This window comes from Choloepus didactylus, chromosome 1 (assembly GCF_015220235.1).
Source record: "Choloepus didactylus isolate mChoDid1 chromosome 1, mChoDid1.pri, whole genome shotgun sequence".
NCBI lineage: Eukaryota > Metazoa > Chordata > Mammalia > Pilosa > Megalonychidae > Choloepus > Choloepus didactylus.
Window position 1 is genome coordinate 51,557,180 of NC_051307.1, and position 7,663 is coordinate 51,564,842.

General features: G+C 37.8%; 1 pseudogene; it reads left to right on the plus strand.

Annotated features, from left to right (window-relative positions):
• Window positions 1–337: 337 nt before the first annotated feature.
• On the plus strand, window positions 338–2,551 carry LOC119509126 (annotated as a pseudogene).
• Window positions 2,552–7,663: the final 5,112 nt, after the last annotated feature.

The window sequence follows — 7,663 nt, forward strand, 5'->3', positions numbered from 1 at the left end:
TTCTACACTTGGAATGCATCAATGAACAAAACAAAGATCCTGCCCTTGAGTCATTAAGTACTAGTGGGAAAAAATTGACAAAAATACTCATAATATATACATATATAGTAGAGGAACTCATCAAGTGCCAAGGAAAAAAATTAAAGCTGAGTAAGAAGGATGGAAGAAGCTTATGGTAAAGAGGAAGAGACAGGCATCAATCTAGACAACAGTGCAATTTTTCTCCAGAAATGTTCAGTATTCCTGATATTAAAGTGGAAATAGGTTGCAATATTAAGTCAAGTGGCAGGTAGGCCTCACTGAAAAGGTGAGATTTCAACAAAGACTTGAAGAGGTGATGGAGTTAACCAAGGGGTTATCTCAAGAAGATGATTTCAGGCAGACGGAACAGCTAAAGCAGTGGTTCTCAAACTTGAGCAAGCATCAGAATGCCCTAGAAGGCTTGTTAAAACACAAATGGCTAGGCTCCTCCCCCGAAGTTTCTGATTCAGTGTCAGGTGGGGCCAAGATTTTACATTTCTAAAAATTCTCAGGAGATGCTGATGCTGTTGGTCTAGGGACACACCTTGAGAATCACTGAGCTTGAAGAAAAGCCCCAACGTGGAAATATACCAGATGTGTATAAGATACTTCCCTGAGTGAAGGCTACTCTGGGAAGAGCTAGATGGAGCCATTCTAAAAGAATTTTACTCACGAGTCTGCCTCCAGAGGCTCTGGGATAAGCAACAGAAAACCAGAGACTAAGGAGAGGATTTTAAGAGCCTAACTGAAGGAGATATTTGCTGGAGTTAAAAGTACAGCGTTGAAATTCTCACTATTGGTGAACTAATTAAATGCATCCCCTCTTTCCAGACGCTGGCTCCTCCACTTGTAATCTAAACTTATTTCCCAGTTGGTGTTTTTATTTATCAGTTGACTTTAGCTACACTTTTGCTAATGTCTTCAATTCTCTTGCTACCTTATGCTTCCCCCACAGCAAGACATACAATCCAATAATGTTCATTTTCCACTTTAATATCAGGAATACTGAACATTTCTGGAGAAAAATTGCACTGTCGTCTAGATTGATGCCTATACAACTGCAACACACAGCATTCTTTTATCTGACTTTGGACACTTCGCATTCCTGCTTTCTACAGCAACTATGCTGAATGTTCATCTTACTCTTCATGAGCCCTGCCTCCTCCCCCTCAACGGATGACTTAGTCTCCTATTCAAAGAGAAGATAGAGTATAGGACACATGAAAATCCCCAGGTTCCTGCCATATCCCACCACCCCCCTCCCAACACATACATGTTCACATATTCTCTGGCTACAAACTTATTCCCTTTACTTGTCTCTTTCTTTTAGTATCACATAAGATACTACAAAGTACTTAGCAAAGTCCTTGATACAAACTAAAGTACTCAATAAGTTAGTTGGTTGGTTGGTTTTTAATTTGTTTCTTTTTTAAAAATAGTTAATAAATGCATAATGAGTGTGAAATTTGAGCTTCTCTTTCCAAGCCCTGTTTCTCAAGCCACACATTTCCACTCCCTGGAGGCAACCAGTTACCAGTTTCTTGCATACCCTTCCAGAGATATTCTCTGTACAAATTAGCACAACTATTCATATGTATTCTTTCTTTTACATGAAAAGTAACACTATACACACATCTCTGCCCTCTGATATTTCACTTTAAAATGTGCTTTGGAGAGTACTGCCAGGTCCTGGGGTAGGGATCGCTCACAGCGATCCCGAGCCACCGGAGGAGTGCCAGGGGACGCTCTCTGGGCGCCTCCGCTTGGAGAGGCATTAGAGACCCCGCAGCCCGGCTGGCGACCGCAGCACCCGCAGGTTTGACTTGTAGTGCCTGCTCGGCAGCCGCCTCCGGCTTCCGCCGCGTACACTGCAGTGGCTCCTGCCCCCTGGCGGAGGCGGGCGTCTCACAGGTGCCCCCGCCCTGGCTGCCCGAGGAGGACCGTGTCGACCCGAACCCGTCCTTCCTGGGCATCGCTGTGCGCTCCCTGCTGGCCACTGACCTGTGGCTGTCCAAGAAGCTGGTGGTGTGCCGGGGTGGGGGTAGGGGGAAGTCCGGGGGAGTTCCTCCTGGGATAGAGTGCGGTCCCCTGTGAAGCCGCTGGAGATTTCCGGCCTCGGCCTCCCCTGGCTGTTGAGCACCTCTTCTGCCTATCCAGGAGCAACAGGTAGGCGGGGCGCGAGGTGCTGAGAAACCTGTACTTCGCCCTGCTGTTTGACCTGCTGCTTGTGACTGATCACAGGGCCAGTCCGCAGGCACCGCCAGGCTCACAACCAGATGGACGTGTTTGTCACCCACTCGGTGGACAAATATTCCTTCACCTCGGGCCGCGCCACAAGGACACAAGGTTCGTCCTGAACCACCCGGTGCTGCCGGATCCACTGATGGTGCCTCTCCAGGGTCATGCTGCACTGCACAATGTCAGCGACGTGACTTTTGGCTTTTTCCTGGGCTACCTGCAGTACAATATCGTGGACTATTGCTGGCTCTCACCCCACGATGCTCCAATCCTCTTGTTATTGTGGAATTAACAATAACACCATCCCATTGATCATGGCACTAGATCTGAAGGTTTCCACATGCCATGATGCCAGCATAAACCAGCAGCTGTTCCACTTAGACATTTCAGGCTTTCTTTGGATTTCATGTGTCCCACCATCTTGAAGTGTTGCTAGGTTGGAGCGCCTGCTGGTCGTTCCTGAATGCAGCCCTATTTAGGAAAGCAAAATATCCCTCCAGTACACACTTATTCAATAACTGTTTATGTTATGTTCTCCCGGACAAATACTAAGAAACCAAGCTGAAGTGATTATAATGTTGCTGTTTTTTAAAAGTTGCTATCAATAAAATTTGTTTCTGCAGCATTCTCATAAATCAGCATATCACTTATAAATTAAATTTTGAAAAAGAAATATGATCCTCGTTTTATAAATATACATACAGATGAGACACAGTACTAATAATCCTAGTCCCTGGCCTGATGTAGATTTTAAATAGTATTTTGAGTCTATGACACAGGTTTTTCTAATTTATTCCCTGAAGGTCTTTTGCCACATTGGGGAAATTTTTTCTTAATCTTCATTTTCTTGGTAAAGTTTTTTTTATTTTATTGTCTTTTCCATCTTTGTTGATTGGGTACTAAGAAGAGTCATATTCTCTCTCCTTCCCTTCTACCTTCTTAAAACACCTTTAAATAGATTTTTTTTTAAACTTAAATTCAATTTATTAGCTACAATTTTGGGCTTGGAATTTAATGGTGACTCTCTAAACCATTGGCCTCATAAATCAAAATTAAGATCAGTAAGAAAACTTTGTACATTTTTCTCTTAAAAAGAAAGAAATCAAAGTACTAAAAGTTAAATTTTACAAACCCAGAAATGAGATTTCTGATGGTTTAAGAAACTAGACATCCTCCCATTCATTGGATAAATCCCATAGGAAGTAAAACAGGTGGTAAAGCATCAAACTTTGACCTATTCCTTCCCCATCCCTTAAGTGTGGGAGCCACCCTTCCCAAAGAAATGGTTTCAGCTCATTTGGTAGTTTTATTTAATGAAGCAAGGTTAGAAGCAGCAGTGCTCTCCCAATCTCCTTCTAGGACTCTGTTAATTGAAAAGCAGCACAAGGCTAGAATTAGAACCCAGGGTTCCAGTATGCAAGCTAAAAGAAAATATTTCTCTAAAATTATAATCTTCTATATCTCGATAAGACAGCCTCTTCAATTCAGATTCCTAATCAGAATATCTCTTTTTCTCAAATGCTGCCCCCTGCAGTAGATTTGGTTTTGCAATTGATGATTTTGAAACTATTTCTGGAGTAGGTACCAAGAAGCTTGGAAAAAAGTTGCAAAGCATTCTGTGTTGTAACTTCTACAACTTCTTCCACTGAGCTCCCTCTCTCCTGGGCAATATATTCTGCTGAAATGGAAATGTTCTGTGGCTCATTTCAGACCTGTTTTTCTGGTCCTAATGCAGGTGAGTCTGTTTCTAAGCATATAGAAGTTAAAGGCAATTTTTTCACAAGTTTCTGCTTCTTGGGGGAAAAAAAGAGCTAGTACATTTAAACATGAGAAATAAAGATAAAATTAGAAAAGCAAATTAAATCCATAGCAAGAAGAAGGAATCAAATAATAAAGAGCTGAAATCAATGAAATTGAAAAGAGAAAAAATTATAGAGAATCATGGAAACTGAAAGTTCTTTGAAAAAACCACTGATAAACCTCTAGCCAGACTAATAAACAAAAAAGAAAAGACAGAAATCAGATATAGTTCTATATCTTTTAAAGAAATTTAATTAATAAACATCTTACATCAAAGAAAACTTTAAGTCCAGCTGGCTTTACTGATGAATACTGCCAAACATTTGAGGGAGAAATAATACCAATTCTACATAAACTCTTCTAGGAAGAAAAAAATTTAAAAAAAAAAGGAGTGAACTCTTTCTATCTTATATTACCTGATACCAAAATCAGACAAAAACATTGTAAAAAAATAAAAAAGAAGAAGAAGAAAACTACAGACCAATATTCCTCATGAGCATAGACATTAAAATCCTTAACAAATATTAGCAAATTGAATTTAGCACTATATAAAAAGAGTACTATATCATAATAACATAGAATTCATCCCAGGAATGCAAGGTTGGTTCAACATTAATTATCAATCAATGTAATTAACCTGATACCATTGGGTCATAGAAAGAAAAACCACATGATCATCACTTTAGTAATGCAAAAAAAAAGCATTTGACAAAATCCAGCATCTAACTGTTTCTGATAAAAACTCTCAGCGAACTAGATATAGAAGGAACTTCCTTAACCTAATAAAAGTTATCTATGAAAACCTACAGCTAGCATCATACTTTATGGTGAAAGAATGAATGCTTTCTACCTAAGATCAGGAAAAAAGCAAAGATGCCCAGTTTCACTATTTATATTCAACTCTGTACCAGTGATTGTTCCCAATTCAATATGGCAAGAAACAGAAATAAAGGATACGCATATTGGAAATGATCAACCATACAAAAAAATGCTAAAGAATCTGTAAAACCCTACTAAAACTAATAATGAATTTAGCAAGGTTACTTGAAAAGATTTGAATGGAACTTCACCCAAGAAAAGACATAGATGTTTGGATGGTAAGTAAGCACAGGAAAAGATGCTCAAAATCAATAACCATTCAGGAAAAACAAATGAAAGCTGCAATGTAAGATGACTATATAGATATTAGAATGGCTAAAATTTTAAAAACAATGTCACACCAAGTGATAGCAAGAATGCAGAACTTTCACACATTGCTGGTGGGAACTCAGAATGGTACAGCTTCTTATACAGGTAAACATACACTTTCCGTATGACCCAGCAATACCTTTCTCATGCCTGAGAAATGAAAACATATGTCCAAACAAACATCTATACACCAATGTTCATAGCAGCTCCACCCACAACAGCCCCAAAGGAAAAACAACCCAAAAGTTCATCACCTGCTAAACAGATCAAGAAGCAGTAGTACATCCACACAATGAGTATTACTCAGCAATCAAAATTAACAATCACTTACACATGCAACAATATGAATGAATCAAAAATCATTAAGCTAAATAAAAGAAGCCAGACTCAAAGACCCACATGTTACATGATTCCATCCATACGACATTCTGAAAAGGCAAAACCATAGGGACAGGAATCAGATCAGGCCACCAGGGGCTGCAGATGGAGGGAGAGGATTGACTAGAAAAGTGCATGAAGCAACTTTTAGGAATGATGGAAATACTCTATTATCTTGACTATGGTGATGGTAACATGACAGCTGACATTTGTTAAAATTCATAGAATTGTATAACTAAAAAGGGTGAATCATTCTATGTAAATTCCTCAAAAACACAGACTTAAAAAACTACAATTAAAAAAAAACCATAAAACAGATAAATGATAGCTGACAGAGATTTTGTTTATAACTCAATTCTATACTTCCTTCACTCACATTAGTTTTTGAATTCTGGTAGACGATTTACTGTATTTCAGTAATATGCACTACAATTATAGAAAAGATAAAATACAAAAAATGAGTATTTAAAAATTGATCAAATATGGTACATTACCTAAGAAGAATTGTTTTTTGCATTTTTAGTCAGCTATAATTCATATACCAAAATATTCTCCCTTTTAAAGTGTACAGTTCATTAGTTTTTATTATATTTTCAAGATTGTGAAGCCATCACCACTATCTAATTCCGGAATATTTTCGTCATCCCAAAAAGAAACTCCATACCCATCAGAAGTCATTCCCCACTCTTCTAAGAGTTTTATAGTTTTGGCTCTTATGTATATGTCTTTGATATGTTTTGAGCTAGTTTTTATATGTTGTGTGAGGCAGCGATCTAAGATTTTTTTTTCTTTTTTTTAAAAACCTTTATCAAAAAATTAAAAAACAAACAATAAAAAAACAAACAAAACAAAAACAAAGGAATAAGAAAAACAAATAACCTAAAATGACTACATTGCTTCCACCATGTTCCTACCATACCCCAAGAAAATTAACAAACCATAACCAAACAAAGGAATAAGGAAAATAAATAACCTAAAATAATTACATTGCTTCCAACACGTTCCTCCATACCCATCAAAAATTAACAAACCATAGTCATTCCTGAGCATTCAAATAACATTACGATTACCCTCCGTAAGTTGTCTGTTCTTATAAATTACTGTTCCCCCTTCACTAGTTGCTGTCTATCTCTGGGTCCCCTACATTCTACAATATAAAACATTTATTTTACATTTTTCACAGAGTTAACATTAGTGATAACATACAATATCTCTTTTTGTGCCTGGCTTAGTCATACAACATTATGTCTTCAAAGTTCATTCATGCTGTCATATGTTTCATGACCTTGTTCCTTCTTACTGACGTGTAGTATTCTATCATGTGTATATACCATATTTTGTTTAACCACTCATCTGTTGAAGGAAATTTGGATTGTTTCCATCTCTTGGAAATTGTGAATAATGCTGCTATGAACATTGGTGTGCAAATATCTGTTCGTGTCACTGCTTTCAGATCTTCTGATTATATACCAAGAAGTAAAATTTCTGGATAGAAGGGTAAGTCAATATCTAGTTTTCTAAGGAACCTCCAGATAGTCTTCCCGAGTTTTAGGACCAGTGGCATGAAGACACTGCAGAAAGCAGTGAGGAGACTATCAGTGAACAGTCCCACCAACAATGAATAAGAGTTCCAATTTCTCCACATTCTCTCCAGAATTTGTAATTTCCTGTTTGTTTAATGGCAGCCATTCTAATTGGTGTGAGATGATATGTCACTGTGGCCTTAATATGCATCTCCCTAATAGCTAGTGAAGATGAATATTTTTCCATGTGTTTTTTAGCCATTTAGTATTTCCTCTTCAGAGAAATGCTTTTCATATCTTTTGCCCATTTTATAATTGGCTTGTTTATACTATTGTCATTGAGTTGTGGGATCCCTTTATAAATGCAAGATATCAGTCTTTTATCAGATACATAGTAATATTTTTTCATATTGAGTTGGCTGCCTCTTCATCTTTTTATCAAATTTCTTTGAAGTACAGAAGCTTTTAACTTTGAGGAGTTCCCATTTATCTATTTTTTCTTTCATTGTTTATGC